At 39.3% G+C, this 19632-nt stretch overlaps 1 protein-coding gene across 8 annotated transcripts in view; it reads left to right on the top strand.

Moving 5' to 3' along the window:
* The window catches only part of SYT16 (synaptotagmin 16), a 601801-nt gene that overhangs the window by 411129 nt on the left and 171040 nt on the right, over positions 1-19632 (top strand). The gene's annotated exons all lie outside the window — the stretch shown is intronic.

The raw sequence follows: 19632 nt of genomic DNA on the forward strand, positions 1-19632 counted from the left end.
GTAAAGGATTGTTAATTTCACCGAACCACTAGGTCAGCCACAATATTTCAGGCAAAACATACTATTACAATACAATAACATACCAATCATTTATCTGTACTTGCTGTTTTGATGCCCTGTGTTCCAATCAACAAGAGCAGTGTGGTGGGACTGGTTGAGTGAAGAAGGCAACAGCGAAATGGAAAGTGGATGAGGGAGGCTGAACTGAGAAATATGTAAGATTTAAAAAAAAGAGAGCATGAGGGAGTACCTCAATAAAGTTTTTAATATTTAATCACCAGTAGTGAAGAATATGCACACTGAATTTAGGCTCAGAAGGTGGCAACAATCATCATTTGTATTCATCCAGTTAGCCCAGATGATGTAAAGGCCAGGGCCTTTGCCAGTGGACAATCATCTGAGAAGGTGCAGATGATTGACGAATTCCATTGCTCAGAACGCTGAGGTAGTATTCTTAGCACTAGAATTTAGGTATTCATATATTTCCTTAACCATAAATGTTAATTAGACATTGCTGTAGAGACTATTGTAGTAGTTCCTGTAAAGTAGTCCATTTAAAGTGGTGACATTCTATCTGCTTACTTATGTTTCCCCTGTAGTTTTGTTTATATTAGCGATGTAGTTGCCTAGTTCTAATTGTATCCAAGGCCACTATTCTGCTGCCACCAATTTATCTCCCCTGTTGCAGTTGTGTCTTACATTGGTGGAAGATGTGATTAAAATTTAGCAGCTTCATTTTTGATTAGTTTTATTTTTTTTAATCTTATCTAATTTTTAAAACCTAATGTATTTTTGTATTAACATTTGTGTTCCATTTGTCCTCTTTTTGATATGGGCTGAGTTCTTCTCCTATGTTAAGAAGTTCTAGTTTAGAAAGTCATTGTTGTTTGACGTCTTCTTCTTTTACAATAGTTTAAAGTGATTCTGCGACTCCTCCTCTTCTCTCAAGAATGACTCTAAACTCACTCCGCTGGCTCACAATAAGTGAAAGATCAAACTTTACAACCCTCAAGTATGGTCACCAGGCATTAATTACACTGCCTGCATGCTGAACTACTCTGCTAGGGTGTATGGCACTTACATTCCAACTTGAAGTTTAAGATCTACCAGTTGAAATTTACTGGCTACTTGATGCAATAAAAAAAATGTAATTAAAGATCACTTTACAGCGATGGGTCCTCCTAGTAGCACAGTCTACAATTATTGTTCAGACTTGAAAATTACTATAGGACCTTGCATAGTCGAGTCCCGTACTCCAGTTTAATAATTTTACCTCTTCTCCCCTCATGTGTATCCTTTTTCCAATACACAATAAGGCTCCTGAAAGGTTGCATGCAGGTCACATGCACATATCTGTAGGTGTCTGGTGCTTTGTGCACTTCCTTAGTGATATATGTATCTGCATATTGTTATTCCCACAACAACATGCCTGTAATAATTTTGTGGCTGTAAGTAGTGTGTTTATTTTATCAAGCCATGCTTACTTGTTCACCAAATCTCCGTCAGTCCGAACAGTCTCATTGCTGCTCCCAAAACATTGGGTTTTTTCTATTAGAGAGTGACTTTCAACTATTGCCTCTCTCTCTCTCTCTCTCTGGCAATCATAGCCAGATTGCAATTCACCTCCTTATATTCTTATTTTATTCTTCTATGGTATTTGTCAGTCCTATATATCACTGCAGTGAATACTCAAAGCATTGGGAGGAGGACATGCACATTTTATGAATTTAATAATGAGGTTTACCGGAGGGCTGTGTAATTGACTTTGCGTGGTTGAAGGTGTAAGCTTTGACTGTTTAACAAAGGTCCATGAGCATCCATTACTTGTGGTGAGGGACAACAACAGTTTTATGTGTTTGACCTTTTGGACAGTGGTAAGAATGGTTGGGTGATATGAATCAAAACTGTGCTCTTTCTCTCTTAAGCCCTGTGTGATAGTGAATTCAAATCCTAGTGCAAACCAGAGGATATAGGAATCCGAATTCTGTGTTATTCAAGAAACTGTTTTTTACTGACAAAATTTGGCAGGTCAACCCTGTAGGACCTTATCAGAAACTTATGCAGAAAGATACTTGCAGTAATAATGTCAATATGAAATTTCTCATTACCATGTGAAACTTATAATAAGTATTTTATGCACTATGTGTATATCTCACCCTAAGGAATCCATATTTACTATGGTGCAGTAAAAAAATGTGTTCTGCTAGATTCGGAATTAGTGCCTTAGGGTTTTCATAGTCATGCCTTCTTCGATAAAATGAGACTTGCATCACTCCTTATTTAATGGTTGATACACTACACAAAATATTTTCTTGGAGATGCTGAGGTTTTTTTTGGGGAGTTGTAAAATTATAGGATGTATAAGAATGTGTTTACAAAAACAAAATTATTACACAAAGATGCCCTTTTTTGTTTCCTTTGTCTAGTATTTAATCTGAAGCTCTTCTTTTTTCCCCACTTGTTGCCTTGTATCTTGTTTGGCTTTTCCCCCCTTTTCCATAATTAAATAATAAACTTTGCCGAAGTTACTTCCATTCCTGCTTAACTTGCTTTTTGGACTTTGTCATTACAAAAGGATACATTATTTAAATACACATTAAATAAAATTATTTTTGTGGATTATGATATATATGTCTCTCATTATTCCTATACAAATCCCCAACAAATGAGAAAAAACACTAGAGTTTCCTATAAGAAAGAGCTTTTCAAATTTGTCACAGAATTTTTAGAAAACCTAATTCAGTGTCTATTTATTAGGACAGGTCAAGAAATCCTTAAAACTCATTTAATAATCTAATTGCATAAATTGTTACACATTCATCTCCAGATGCTTTAGAAAACAGCCGTTGCACTGATGTTACATAACGAAAAAAGACAAAATAGCATATTCAAAGTGTTCAAGCTAACTCATCTAATAGAACATTACCTCCTGATATTGTGTATGAGTTTATTTAAAAACAACAAAAATCAACAGCAATTCTCCACATTTATTGAAGCCTCTTTCTGGACAGGATAAATGTCTATGTATTAGGCAATTTAGCAAATGCAGTGATGAATGGGACTATTTATATATTTTAAGATAACCAGCTTCAGTTGCCTGTATTAGTGTGGTAGTAGTTAGTTTCCATTATTGAATGACTTGGTGCAACAGAGAGGCACTTCTATGCTTGTTAAGCCATAAATACATAATGGCTTGAGAAACAGAAATACCACTAGTCATTGTGAATCTGAATAATCCATCTCACTTTAGATGACTGACTGAGGTAAACAAATAAAACAAATACTTTAAAGAGAGAATAATATCAATGTGAAATGGTCAGTATTGTTCAATATTTTTTTCAATAAGGTGGGCCTCGATTGAAAGTAAATAACATGAGAATTTGTGACAATGTGTTGAACGTAACATTGTTTAAAACAAATTACGGGCCCAATATTTTTACTTGTGACAGCCATGCCTCATTACAACAGCCCCCAAACACATACACATGTTTTATTTATCAGTTTTCATCATTATCTGACTGCCTGAAGCAAACACTTGTTGATATCACCCCTTCTAATCTGATGATAAGCACTTTCTCATCTTTAAGTTAAATGCTCTGCTTTGAAAGGTATTCAAGTACCCTTTCTTAAGAAGTTCCTGGTTGAAGTAGTCACTCAGTATTTGCTATGTTTCTTTTATTAGAGAGTCGATTTCTCTTATTAGCCTATTTGTGATTGTGAGTTTCCATTCCATAGACAGCAATTTGTTTTCTAATTCAGCTCTGAACTCTCCATACTCTCTCTTGTACTCTTAATCAAATAAGGCAGATTCTTATGAAAATGTGCTTGTTTAGGTGTTGTTTACAGCTCAACATTTGCATGGTGATCATATGTTTGAAGAGACAGTCTAGAGTTTGCTCAGTGCTTCTGGAGTTTTTCATATTTAGATTTTGACAATCTTGTTTCTGCTATCGGGCTATAATGTATTTTATTTTCCAACCTCCTGTTTATTTTGTTCTCAGTGCAACTGTTATTGCTATGAGTTCCAAACATCTTATGTTATCATTTCTAAGTCTCCACATTACTGCTTGCTTCTGTTTTCTAAGATTTTACCTATCCAATGTTTCGGTTTTTCCATCTTAAAGTATTATCTAGCATTCTCCCATTTTCATCTTTGTCTTGACGTTTTCTTGCCTAAGAAACATGGACCATAGAAAAGCAGAAAAGTGTGCTATGGGCTCTTGCTGGTTTGTTTTTAGGACTGGTTAAAGATAGCTTCAGCGGATTAGCAGAACTATTGTAATGAACTGTTAAAAGTAAAAAGAGTGGCAGTTGGCCAGCCTCATTTAGCCAGTGGTTGTTCAGGTAAAACTCATTCAGCTATTGCTTCTATTAAGTGTCATTCACATTTTGGGTCAGTATTCAATAGTCTTTCTTCTGTATAATCATGCCTCTTGTTCATTGGATATTAGGGGTACTAATATTTTATTTAGTTATGGTTAGTGAGTAGCAAGATGCCATATTTTGGTAGACAAGACACCATATCATGGATGATAAGTCTTACAGTAAGGAGCTGACGTGCTTTTTTTCTTATCTCATCACAGTCCCTCTGACAAACAAGACAGTTATGCATTTTGTTTCCATGGTCCTGGTAAATAGACACTGCAGCAACATGCTCACTGAACTGGAAGCAGCATCACATACTTCCTATGCAAAAGGGAATAGGTTAGAGCAAGCAGCATTGTGAGCACCCTACAAACAGAACAGCTACCAATTGGCAGAGGCAGAACTCCTAAAACACATCCCTGCCACTGCTTCTCACTGACCCATGCACTCCCAGATCCAACCATCCATGCCCTCAGTCAGTAGCCCATGCATCCCTCCTTGTGCACCACATTAACCCATCCCATATTAAGTTACTTGCGTATCCAATCAACCTCAGACACATGCACAAAGCCCATCAATATTCAAGCACTTTCACTAATAAAAAAACAGACCTGTTGACTTTTTTAGAGGTTGTTTTTTTCTTTCCCAGCCTTGGCTACTGTTATGGTTTGCCTTTTGTATATGTATGTGTTCAAGTTCAAATATATTTGCCACTTTAAAAAGAAAATCTACTTTTTATATATCTTCCATTTCTAAATTCTTGAATTAGACCTAGTTTTGGCCACCATTTCATTATTGTTAAATAAAATATGATTTTCATAACTTAACATCCTTTAACGACACATAAAATGTCATAGTTAAATCTTTAAAGGCCTTTGTTGTTTGAAATGTTCACAGAAGCCTTCTGTGATTTAGTGAGCGAATATTAAAAGTCCACTTCACCCTTTTCTGATTTTTAAAGAAATCAGTTACATTCCATTGCAAAGAGAAGGTCTTTGTGCATGGGCCTGTATGTTCACTAAGCTTTCTTTCTTTGATATTGTTGAAACTACATCTCTTCCTCTCAGAAGAGCAACCCTGAAGGGCAGCATTTTTCTAACGGGCTGGAAAACCTTTGCAGCTTCCCACTCGGAATGTTATATGGGGTACCTTTGGAGTTTCAGTCATGTATTTTTGAAGCTTAGCTGGCTTTGTACAAGGGCTAGGGCAAGGCGATAGTGTTCTGTAATGTGAAGAACCTTTCCCCTTCTCTGCAGCAACATTTGGAGAGAGGAAACTTGATAAAGAATGATAAGGCCCTATTTTTACTAAACCTCTCAGCAATTTTGTAATCTGGAGTTGGAACATTTGAAGTGTTAGTACGATATCTAGGCTCCAAATGAGTAACTCCGTTTGATATACCCAAATCTGCTTTTACACCCTCTTTTGACCTGTAAATTAGCCCAGATGTTATTGCTTGAAGTAATTCAATTTGTTTAGCTTGTTCAGTATTCATTTGGACCAAGTCATCCGCAGCATACTTTACAATGTAGTTTGCATTAGAGATAAAATTTTACGCTTAGACAATTTAGATGTCACACCCGTGTTAATTATTTCATAGATGATTGCCCAGTATGAATATCTTTTATGCCTCGCCTGTGTGAGAGCATCAGCTCTAGTGCATTCTCTCTCGCTTGCGAGAGGTATTGTGTTCACTAAAGGGCTTGGAATCCACCCATTGCTTCCCATCTGTGGTCTTTGTTGTAATTCTTGTTTGCTGCTTTCTAATTGGGCAGTGCAAGTAGTCTGCATTGCCTCTTCTTTCGGCTGGAGCAGGGACCAAGTACTGATGGTTTCATCTTGATTAACGGTCCTTCTGCTGCTAGCACTGTGATTGAGATGCAATTTTTTATTTCTTTTATTCCTTTTTCCCACATCAATCACAGTGCCAGGAGTGGAAAGCCCATCAGTACCTCTGTCCCTGTTGAATTTATTTTAGAAACGGGCCTTGAGCATCTTTAAACATGTCTGTATGTCTTTGACTGAAAGTTACAATTAGCCCTTTAAAGATTTAGTGAATGTACAAGAGAATGTGACAATACTTGTTTTTGATGGAGAGTGTTAAGACTCCTTAGCTTGTAGCTCTTGATTCATTGTATCCTAGTAAACTGGACAACAAAAACTGTGCATTGCTCTGCCCGTGTCTGGGTGTTAATGCTGAGCGCACTGTTTACTATTGTTAAAGGTGTTACCTGCTGGACTGAACCTTTGCCGGTGCTTTCTTTTCTGCAGATCAGACAGTGTACAATCTTCCCAGGACTGGCCTATCCATCCCAATAGACTTGAGCTTTCGTTTTTCACATTGACATTTCTTCGCAGCTTTTTTTTTTCTTATTCATTGGGAGAGCAACGTTGTTTAATACTGGCCAGTAGAGAGAGGTAAAGACTGCCACTTACTAAGTGCGAGTGCCACTGTAGAGCTTTTTACTACACAAAAATACTTTCATAAAATATGCCTGCTAAATTAACTCGTGTGATTATCATTTACCTCGCTTGTTTGCATCAAAATATAGCGAGTTGATGGAATAATTCATTTATACATCTTGACATTTCTATAATGATTTTACAATATATTTTATATATATCTAATGAAATCATATAGAAAACAAAATCACAATTACTGTTCAGCAGCTGCTGTTTTGGAATCCAAATGGATGAACTAGGATTAATTTTGTATTCTCACTTTTTAAAAACTTTGTCAAATCACTCCTTATTACTATAACATTATGTTGTTACAGGATTACAAAGGCACATTAGTTCTATCCTTTTTCATAAAATGACAGCACATTTACTTTAGGGTTGGTTAGAATATTTTGTTGATAATCATATACTATTAGCACCATAAACTCCAAGCTTCCCTCCCTGATACGCACCTGGTGCTTAGGCCAAATGTAATTGAAGGTGTATTTTTGACCTGCCATTTGGGGTAGGCCGTGACCCGTACTAAAATGTATACCTTTGGTGTTACTTGGTTATGGTCCTTCTAGGTGACTGTCTTGAGCAGGAGGCAATTTAGGAGTTTCAGGTTGCATGGGACTGTCTGCTGCTCTAGTGTATTGTGTATTTAAGTTTTCAAAAGAGGTTCTGCCAATAGGTCCTTCAAGGTCAAATTATATTGTTTGGTTAAAATGTTGCTGTGACCTATATTGTATACTCCTTTTCACGATGCAACAACAATGCAACCATTCTGGGATTGGTTGAGACCTGGAAGCTGGGAATCATTTTGTGCTTTTAAGTCTCCTCACAGGCATACCTCACTGGTCAGGCTTTATTGGTTTGCCAAAATGCTAGCTGAGGTTTTCTCTCACTTTCACATGCAAAACTACCACAATGTTAGAGCATTAAACTGTCTTAGTGGGCAATCAAACATTTTTTAAATGCTACAGGAATGGTACAATACCTCAGTGATATTGATGAATGCATTTTTAGGTCTCCCATATCTGGGCAACAAAGCTGTCATATCCAATATAGCCACAGAGTAAACTTTGGGTCTGCCCTTTGCTCATGATTCAATGTCTTTCTTGTTTAATTGAGTTCATTGCACATGGTTCTTTCCCCGTATTCTTGTGTTTATGCTCTAAAGAGCATTTTGGTTTCACTCTTTTGATTGATTAGGTTGTGTCCTGCTCTGTGAGAAACCAGCTGCTATTTGCTAGGGACATCTTTGAATAGTTCTTAAACCATTCAAATATGGCTGGCCTTACATGCCTATGGCTGCATGTATGGTAAGGTAGGTTCTGTTGGGAGGAAAGTAATTACTTTAGCTAGGTCATACGACCTAGCTAAAGTAATTACTTGCCTCCTGACAGAACCTACCTTACCATATATTTCAGATACCCAGGTTCTGACGGTCACTGGGTTACCCCATGATACTTAATGTATGCTTGCATGCATGCAGGCATATTGGCTGTCTTGGAATTTTATTGAAACTATTCCAGGTTCTTAAAATGTATTTTCTTAAGCCAAACAGAAAAGCATTTCAAGATGGCCACCATGTGTGCACACATGACAGCCATCTTGGAATAGTTTTTCATAAAACAAAAAAAAAGCATTACAAGATGGTCACTGTGTTTGTGTGTGTGTATGTTATGCATGCATGAGGATCATCTTGGAATGCTTAGTCTTTTACCGGAAAAATAAAAACTACCACAATGGCTGTTATATGCATGCACCCATAGCCCTATTGCAATGAGTTTTTCTGTAAATGAATTAAAGCCAAAAAGAGCACTGGAAGAGGCAATAGGTTTGTGCTACGATGTCAGTGGTGAAATCTATTGATTTTGGCAATGCTTGTTTGAAGTGGCGATTCAGCCCTGACAGAAGTAGATTTGAACAGAGACGTTTTTGCCGTCATCTCCTGAAAACTTGGAACCACATTTTCAGTACTAAGGAAATGAAAACAGGGTGGCGAAGAAAGGCGAAGATGTCTCTGAATGACTAAAGGAGAGATTGTTAAGGCATTAGAGATGCATCCATTATTTGTATGGATTTGAGAACGGGGAAATTTAGGCGTTGAATTATATTGATGAGTAAGGTGGAAACCTTGAAGTATCAGATGGCTTAAAATCTTTTGAAACAAAGATCAGTAGTGAGAGAGCCTTAGAAGAACATTTCTGAGTAATACTTAAAGCAGGGGACACTGTGATAGTGGAACAGTCTCCTTTCTTTTCTACAAGGTTTGCTTTCCTTGAAGCTTAGAGCGTAAATTCTGTGGACTGTTAACTGACATTATTAATGTTCCTGATACAACAGGGTAAAAGCAGCTACAAAACACATTGAGAAGGTGAAGACACAGACTAGCTCATAAGATCCATTCAAAACAACCGTTTTTTGGTTGGAACGGTCTGCCGTGACTCTGAATAGGCCCCTAAGCTTTTTAGAGATTGAACAGTAGACTGGTCAATCCAATCAGACGAACATCATAAACTTGGAGCTCCATTCTGTGCAGAATAGCTGGCAGGCATGGGTTAAAAATTAAAGTAAGACGGATAGCCATGAATCGAATGTCTTGAGGCAATGTTACCTACTTAATCTTTGTTTAGTACTCATTAGGAGTTTGCATATCGAATGGATTCAAGAATTGCTTCAGTGGTGGCATTCTGAACATAGCAAAGACCTGTGGGCCCCTTGGTCAGAACCTCAAATAGGACACCTCCTTCCTTGTAGATATTCTCGAGTCCAGGGGACCTTGTTTTCAGCACAATAGGGTCTTATAGGGCCCTGAGGTAAATGAAAGCTCCCCATCGAGCTGTTACCTGTATTTAAAGCCACCCATAGGTTCCAGCAAGCAAGAGCCTCACAGAGGATGTCATAAAATAGAATAACTCCCAGATCTGCTTCAAGAATCAACCAGATAGCTTCAAGCCCTGTCAACTGGAAACAGAAGCAGTGCAGGGGATGTGGCAGTCTGTAGAACAGTGCCGTGTGCATAGGATTCAACCACGGTAGCTGGCGACATTGCGCCTAGCCTTTAAGTGATAAGCGGCAGTTTGATTTCTTCCTGGCTGGCAGGGCTCAGTGTATTTTCATATTCTAATGCAAATAAAAGCAGATTGTGGGTCATATCTTTGCAACATGAAGGGTTAGCAGGGTGTGATAAGTGCAGAGGGATTGTTGAGTCTAGTTTAAGACATTGCGAACAGCCTTAAAACAGTAAGGGGTAGTCTAATTTTTCTTTGCAGTGTCTTAAGTGGTCAAACACCAGAGTTCCTGGAAGAAAAAGGCTGGCGATGACTGACATGAGCAGTATTATCCAGCAGCCTCAGTCAACACACTCAGCAGCATGGAGATGGCATTCCGAGATGTTGATTACTATTGTTTTAGTTCAAAGGCCTCCTGCTTGAGGTGATAGCAGAGTTAATGGCAGGGAAGGTTAGATCGAGAAAGGATCCAACAAAGGAGATCGTAAGGTAAGTTAACTTGTAGAGAGCATTGTAAATGTGCTTTTCGCAAAGCTCAAAAGTCATAGAAGAGCTGGGCTGAGTTTGAACAAAATGAGAACTATTGAATTGGTTCCATGCTACTGCCCTAGCTGAAAAGTATAGAAGCACAGTAAGCCTCCTTTCACCACATTGTCACTTTTTTAAAATATCATTCACTGCTAACAATGAATATGGAAATTATCCTTGGAGGAAATTCTACAAGGTCAGGAGGAGGTCTCCTCATGTAAACTAGGATAACCTGGGGGTCTTTGGGATCTATGAATAGTATTGGGCTCATGTGGATGGGGTGAAGACAGCAGGGCAAAATTATGCAGGTCCTTTCACTCTTGCACTTTCAGAGCAGCAAACTACCAAGTGTTTCTTCTCTTGCAAGTGGAAGGTGTGAGCCTGGCGTGGGTCTGAACCACGATCCCACTGGGGTTCATGCGACTGTTGCTCAGCTGCCTTTGGGAGCATGCTGGAGCTTGAGGGACTTGGGCCTTGAAGCCCTGTTCAAAATGTTGTCTTCTTTCGACTTAGCGGGAGTAGGTAGAAAGTGGACCTTCTAAAGAGGTTTGTGTAGTAGTATCTGCTCAGTTTGCCTACCTCGGTTGCTCTTTTACCCCAGTGGGGTTTATTTATTGAGCAGTAAGCACTATCTCTTTATATATAGTGCATAGCTACAACTTATATCACTAAATCCTATTCTTGCCCTATTTACTTCCTTATACTTATTTAGCCAGCATCTCAGCCATACACACGTTCCTTAATTACCCTTCCTTAATTACCCTTCTATTGTGTACAGGTACACAGCATCCTACTCCTTCTGTGGCTAAGCTGGTTCATGCTAATTATAACTAGAATTTGCACTTATAGCTCTCACTTACCCTCATTGATCACACTGCCAGATGCTGCATCATGTAACATGAGTACCACACTTTGGTGGTCATTACACATGAAAAGAAAACATTTGCCTGACAAGCTCAAAACAAAAACAACACTGACCACTCCTTACATGGTCTAGCTTGCTATCCGTATAGGTGAGTACCTAAATGCCCCATGCAGGGGGAGTACATTCTGTACAAGTTCTATTAAACAAAGAAATCAATACTTTCTTGAACATCATATGCATTAGGATCCTTTCAGTATCAGTGGTTAAATGTAAACACACCTGGATTATTATGTCACAGAACTTGCTACATAATTATCATTCAGTACATAAGGTGATAAATAACTTGCCTTTGTACATATTTTGCATCATCTCTGTAATTCTAGCAGCCCTTAACATGCTCATCTGTTGGCCTAGAAACCATCAGAGTTTAGAACTGCAATCATAACTTTACTCCATTGACAATGTTTTAATTTATCCTTTAGATTTGATCTGTTTTCCAATTGGCAGATTATCTATCTTATTCCTGTTGATAACTATATATTTGCAAATGAAACTCCCTATGAAAATGTGGCAGCTGTGGCATACTTCACCAAGACTGAATAAATATGTTCAGCTTTTTGACTCAGAATGTATGACATGGATTGTATGACCAAAGTGAGGCCCTAATCATGTGACAAAATCAACTACAGTATTAATTAGTAATGACGTTCAAGCTCAAACGACTGTCACACTATATGTAATTCAATTCTAGGCCACCAGCGATTGATTTGGGTGGTCGTTTTACTAAGGGAGAGTCATATGGATTTTAAGAAAGACTACCATCTTCGGCAGGTTGTGAGGGAACATTTAGAGGGCATGATGGATCATGAAGGGAAGTAGTCATTACTTAAATAAAGTGTATTACATTGTGATACATTTTTAAGACAATATGAAGCCATGGGAAGACTGCCTAAATGACTGCTGGCTGTGAGTGTGAAACACATCAGGGTTAGGTCATCATCCACATAGTACTTGATGTTTTAAAGGTAGTCTTGAATACAGAGAGAGAACTGGCCATCAGTTCACTTGGAACTGAGTTCAAATGGAAAGAACTGAAAAAACTGACATATCTTAACTGGGGCGATGGGAAGGGTTGCTTTGAACTGCTAGGAGATTGTGGCTGTTTTAGCAAGAGATTAAGTGGTGGTGAAGCAGGAGAGTAAAGGAGCACTGGGCCGGTTTTACTGTTTATCCTGCGATTAATATTTTTTTGTTGCCTTAGAGGTAAAGGGGAGTTAACATCAATCCAACAATTCAATTTACAGTGCAGCTTATCTGGCCACACATTAAGGCCCAGGAATCGATAAGTAAAGTTAAATGAACTTTATTACAAGTTAAAGGCCAAACTGATCCCAATGAATCTCAGGAGCATATTGTAAAAATACAGATTCACCAAAGGTAAACCGAAATGTCGAATGAAATTAAGTCTTAGTAGCATAAGGCATACAAGAAATTCAGTTGCAGTAATTCAAAAGATGAGAAATAGGATTTGATGATCAGTGTCAGGTTTTGATCCTTCTGTCTATGTGTGAATAAATCTACAGTCACCTAAACTAGTCCTATACTAAAGTTAAAAAAAACGGAGGAAAGCAAGTTTAATTACAGAAAACTGGAAGGTGTCAGCATCGTGGAGACGTCAGTAAAAGTTCTCAAAATCAAGGCAATGTATAGTATAAAGCCACACAATGGAAATATGAGCAGAGAGGTCTGTACCTTGACAGCGTGCAAAGGGTATCTGCTCTAAAGACTTAAGTGTGAACATCAATTAAACCCACAGAACATTTGAGAATTCCACACCTTTGACTCCAGTAGTTTTCCATGTTCTCACTGTAGAAATTAGCGACTTGACTCGATTCTCCCATCCTACGGTTTTATCAGCAGGAGGACCTTAGCTTTCTTCCTGATACGCCTTGAACAAGAGACTTCTCTGAGTTCATTAGCGCCTCTCATTGTTGCCAAAAGTTCTCCTCCCAGACCTCACTATCTCTAACACACAATACGCCTTTCACTAACTATGATATCATGTGAACACACCTGCAAAAGTAAGAACATTTCAGCACAAGCACAACTTTCACATTGAAGGTTAAACATTTAAGACCAAGTGCTTAAGGCCTTTGATTAAGCTAACTTAGTAAGACAGTCAGTGTACACTTTGAATACATAACTGTATATATGCACCTACGATCACAAAATAAATGCTAAACATTAATAAATGAGTTCATAAGAAATGCGGTTTCAATAAAAGCGGTGTAACTCGAAGTACGTAAGTATAAGTGTGAAGGAGAACTACAATTGGTAACATCATAATGAAGACATTAGGGAACATGCTTATACAAATTCCTAATTTCCACAGTGAATGCACTCCTGCAGGATGCATACTTTGCATAGTACTTCACTCTACATTAATATGGTTAAGACACATAGTAGATATATTGTGCTAATGCACATAAGTATTGCTCTTTGGTAACGTATAGTGGCGGAGCTTAAATTGTACTTCTCCAAGAGATTGTGAAAGAGGTTGGCTTGGTGTTGATATTTTGAGGTGGAGGGAACGGGGAGTGAAAAGGATATTTTGCTAACATGGATTCTGTATCTTGCACCAGAAAGAGTAACAGAGGTGGTTATTAGAATAATCTAGCTTGCTCATTGCATGGGCATTGATGAGGGAATTGGATTGAATTTGTATGGTATTTATAAGCTGCCACTTGGCTACTGTTACATTCTGGAGATGACTGATTCTGGCTGCATGTTGAATAATATGCTGTGTTCCTTGGTAGACGAGGCAGGAGTTAGAGAATGGTGGAGGGATAGAATGGGGGCAGGCAGTGTAGTTGGGATGGAGGAAACAAAGAAATACAGGATATCATTTATTTATAATGATACATTTAGTAAAGAAAGTCTATCCGCATAGAAGACGAAGTTATTAAGTAATGATGTATGTAGCCATCTGTGCATTTAGTTGCCTGATACTATAGCTTGCTCATTAATATTGACCTACTTTAAAATATTGATTCCAATACATTGCCTACTACTACACTGCCAAGATAAGCATGCATTTGGTATTGCTAACTCCACATCAACTTGCAGTATATTTACTGTGTGATTCAGTGATTTGGCTGATGTAAGGGGTGGGATAATTTTGTTATGCAATGTATCACATCTAATATCGTGGGAGGGTGTACCCTGCATATGAATGAATATAAGCTAGACCATAAGGCTCAGAAGTGCGTGTTTGGATATCTGCTTTGATATGATTCTGAAGAATATTGTTCAACCAAGGAAATAAATTCTAGATTGTTTGTTCATCCTATCATCACCTTCTAAAATGTGCTTGAGGTTTTGCCTCACTGAAAAAATGATGTGTGAAGGACACAGGAAAATGAATTAAAAACCAAGCATATCTGTGCACAGAGAGCCAGTGCAAAGGACTCAGAAAATTCTTGCAATGAGAGAAAATGTATGTGATGCCTGGGATCAGAAATGAGCAACTTGACAGTTTCAAACTCCTTAAATAGGATGCAGCCACTGCAACACTGTAAAGGTTTACTCACAGGCATCTAAAGGCACCATTCTCTGGGCCTTTGTGTGAAAATCTATCTATTGAGCAGCCTCGCAGAGGCACATCTGAAAGGAGATAATCACAGGTGTAAATGATGCACATTCAGGGAACACTACAGACAATCAGCATTGTGCTGTCTATTGTGCATCTGGAGCGGTAAGAGCCCATTTCTGCAGTTGCTTTGTGCTCTTGACCTGACAGTAGTGGAGATGGACTTTGAAAGTCATTCTGTGCCCCTGTGAACTTTCTGCACTAAAGGTCTTTTTACAGATTCGATTCAGTAGCAGACTTCACAACTTAGGATCCAATTGACAAAGAAAACGTATGAACATATGCCTATTTACATTCTCCTATGCATAGGTGTGAATGTATGATTTTTTAGAAATTCACATACATTCCTAGTACTATGCCTGTAAAGCTACTCCAGTAACAAGATTCCTAGAAATAAATGGTATGTTGTGCTATTTTTCTGAGTTGCTATTCCCCCAGGGCACGCTAGAACGTATAAGACAATTGTGTAGTGTGCCCACTGTGAAAAGACACCTTTTTTCATTTCCTGTTTTCCACAGGAAAAGATGTTTCTTTTCTTTGTGGAGAAACTGCTTTCCCTACATACCCACGAGGTTTGTGGGTGTTTTGCTCCCCTAAACACTAAAAGGGTATTTACTCCAGCCCTTAGCTAGAGCAAATCTCTGACCCTTTAGAAGTAAAAAAGGATAGTAGGGGACTTTGTGAATGCACACAGGATCACAATTTGAGGACGATTACAAACCCTATAGACAAACCGCAGCTTCATCCACCCACTCCCAACGAAGCCATGTAGGGGCATATCTACAAGGCGGCGATAAAAAATGATCGCCGCTTTTGCGTCCGTTTTCGGCCGAAAAGCGGTGATAATTTTATCGCTATATCAGCAAGGTCACGCTATCGCGTGAATCCTTGCCTTAGCGCCTGTTTTCTGAACGCCCAGCTTTGCATCTCTAATGAGATGCAAAGTAGGCGTTCCTTCCTGAAATAACTGGAGAAATGTCGCTAACCAACATTTCTCCAATTATCAAGGGAATCGCTAACAAGCACACCGATAAGAAAAGTAGCGCTAACCATGGTTAGCGCTACTTTCCTTACGCCTGCTTTTCAACTGACAGCCATGATATCCTATGGAAGGTGGATATCATGGCTAAGTCTGCCTTGCCCTATCAGCAAGCTTTCGCCAAACGTTGTGCGATTATCGCTGGATTTGCAGCGATAATCGCACAGTTGGCAGCTTGCGCGTTGAATTTTATCGCTTTGGAGATAAGCGTTGGTGATAGCACGCTATCTCCGCGATAAAATTCAGCATTGTCCGGCGATAACTATCCTCGCGCTACGAGCGCTGAGCGATAATTATCGCCTGGCCTTGTAGATATGCCCCCAAGTTTATTAGTGCATAATTGTACACGGTTTGTGGCTTATCCTGGCAGGACCAAATGGTACCACTTTGGCTGTAAATGTACGCTTAGGACAAAAATGGCTTGGTAGGACAACAATGGCTTGGTGAATTGGCTTCTGCTGTTCTGTAGCCATCTCCCTGCTCTACTTTCCATAATTGTGAACTTGAGCAAGCCATTTCCTAACCCATGGGCCCCTTGAAATATCTGGCAGCACAATAGTCCTCGATTTTGACTGCCTCGTTAATTAACTATCTCCCGATCAAACCCCTGTTTTTGCAGGGGTTGCATAGGTGTCATCACATCACCCTCTGGCTCTGTTGTAATCAAAGCCATAATAGGGCAGTTCAACTGGCATTGCCAGGCTCTTAACTATTCAAATATTTATGCCATTCTGAGTTTTCCAAGATTAAGAAACGTTTAAAAAGTTTGGGCTGTGAAGTAGTTGATGCCAGTTTGAGCATGTCTGAAAGTGTCATCAGGTCAAAAGGTCGTAACCGTTCCCAGAGCACATGTTACAGGAGAAAAAGGACACCCAGTCAGAAGAAAGGTAGATCCCTGCTCACCCTCCAATTTTCATTTGGCCAACTACCAATTACCAAATCTTGATATTTATTTTGCTTGTATCATGCACTCTGTAGGGCTAAATTAGCTACAGGTACTTTAGCATGGAATTGTAATGCGATGCACAAAGGGCTACATTATACTGGTGCCACACTGTTCTATTTTGGTTACATTGAAGCTGTCCTTTCGGTATTTTCTGTTTATACAAGTGGACAAGTAGGATTGTGATTGCAGGGGTCATGGCTCTATCGGTTTGCTCCTATGGCTGGGTGGTTGTAGTTAAAGTGACCAGGGCAAGATGGCACTAGCAAAACACAATGACAGTGTATGTAGACAGCATGCATGACAGCGGCTACTGGTAAGGATTGATAAGCCCCATGTTTGCTTCTGGTCCTGTCAGTGACCAGCACTTCAACAGCAACAGTGCCAGTGTTTTAGCAATAATGCTAGGAAGTATGAACCCTAACATAAGCAATACAAGGCAGCGACAATTAAAATGCAGTGGGCCTTCAAACTCTTCTGTGGACTCCTGTTGTACCATTCCACTTTCTTCACCAATGATAAACACACATCTGAATGGCATTATGCTAACTATGGACAGTCTGTAGTAGGGTAAAATTGAATTTCCACAAGGAATGGACACATAATTGGATGTGAGAAACATACAGTGGACACTGAGTTCCTCCAAGATGTACACAGTTCATGTATGCCAGGGGTCAGAGGAGTTTGGATGGCAAGCAGTGAAGCAGTTCTGAGTGTGTTGGAAATCAGTGTATTATACTGAGTGCCCCTGGAGTTTGGAGGGAATACATGGAGTTAGTATACTACCGAATGTGTGTTTGCGTGTCTCTGTAAGAGGAACGTGTGTATATGGTATCTGTACGTGAATATCAGTGGGTGCTGCTAGCTAACTTGAGGTGGATTGGCAGAGTGCTATTTGGAAACATCAATATGTATTGCAGGACAGCTGTGTACTGAGAGAGCTGTGAGTAAGACTCAGTGCAGGCCCCAGGACCAACTGTGAGTGGGTCGCAGTGCGGGCCCCAGGCACTGGCCCTCCCATTCTGCTACATTGCTCTTGTTTCTGTCTTCTGCTTGATTTTTCCCCGCTTTTTGAGCAGCTTCTCCTTGCTTTTTCCTCATTTTCACTGCTTTCTCTTTGCATTTTCCCTCGTTTTTTGAGTGCCATCTCTTTACTTTTCTCGTGTTTTCATTGCTTTCCCCTTGTTTTTCACCCTATTTTTGAGTACCTTCTCGTTGCTTTTCCCTAGTTTTCACTGCTTTCTCCTTTCTTTTTCAGTTTTTTTGAGTGCCTTTTCCTTGCTTTCCCTTCGTTTTCATTGCTTTCTCCTTGTTTTGTTCCCCGTTTTATGAGGTGCCTTCTCCTTGCTTTCTTTTCATTTTCATTGCGTTCTCCTTGTTTTCCCCACATGTTTTAAGTGCCTTCTCCTTGCGTTCCCCTTGTTTCTTTGCATTCTCCTTGTTTTTCCTCATTGCCGTTCCTGCCTGCCCCCTTTCCCCTGCATCTGCCTAGCCCCGCCCACCGCCTCCAGCACCCCTCCCTCCTCCCAGAAACCTACTTAATGGAAATATATGGCCATATGTACTATCATTTCCTTTTATGACTCGCAATTCGCAAATTTTACTGAGTCGCATACGGAAATGCACTTTGCAATTCTCAATGGGGTGGCAAATGACCTGCCTCATCAAGCAATTTCTTTTTTAAATGCAGCCCATTTTCCTTAAAGGGAAACAGGATGCATTTCAAAAACAAAAATGAAACGTTTCATTTTCATTTTTTAAGAGTAAACAGTGGTCGGTGGGAAGACTGTCTGCTCTTAAAAAATGTTTTCGCTGCCAATCACAAAAGGGAAGGGGCGGCCTACCACTTACTTGAAGTAAGCGGTAAACTGTGATTGTTTTGCAACTAAATTCCAGTCGCAAAACAATCGTACATGCCCTTGTTATTAGGAAAGGACACCCTCGCCCTGCCCCTTCCTAATTTTGACTCACACATCCTATTTTGCAAGTTGGTAACAGGTTGCCGACTCACAAAATAGGGTTGATACATGCTACAGCACTTTTTAGCGATCACAAATGGCCCAAATCTCCATTTGCAACCTCTATAAACGGTTGTACATAGTTCAGTGAGTGAGAGGCAAAACTTCAGCTAGGAAATTACATTGCGAGAGGAGAACAAGAGGTAAGGTTGGACCAAAACTTATAATATTGCTACATAGATCTTAAGAAAATAGTGCACAGTAAGTGAAGGGAAGAAGGAGACTCGTGAAAGAAGCAATCTTATGAAAATGATATTTCCCTGGGACAGTAAGGATAATAATTCCAGAACTTTCCAAGTTATTTCTAGGAGGGTAGTGGCCTGCGATCCAATGTGTCAAAGTACACAGAAGGATCAAGGGATGCATGTAGTCAATTAGTGAATTGTAACCACTGTTGATGATGCAAAGGTCACCGTTCACACCTACATCAATGTTTGAATCCTATGGGGAAAATCCCAATCCCTATGCAATGGGACATGCAAATTGCAATTCAGTGTCGTATAATAAGTATTGAACTCCACAGCTATCACCTGGCAGATTTTGCATGCTTAATATATCAGGAAAATTCCTGGAAAAAAGGTAAAACGCGGAATACTGTGCAGTAAATAGTTAAAAATACTAAGAAAAGGAGGTATTTTATGCTCCCGTGGGGAATTAGTATTTACCAAGTACAGAAAATATCACCTCTATTCCACACAAACCTCAGCATTAAAGCTTAAATGATAACCTCTACTATTTGGTAGTTTCTGTTTGGAGATTGTGTGCT

The sequence above is a fragment of the Triturus cristatus genome, chromosome 9, assembly GCF_964204655.1.
Source record: "Triturus cristatus chromosome 9, aTriCri1.1, whole genome shotgun sequence".
NCBI lineage: Eukaryota > Metazoa > Chordata > Amphibia > Caudata > Salamandridae > Triturus > Triturus cristatus.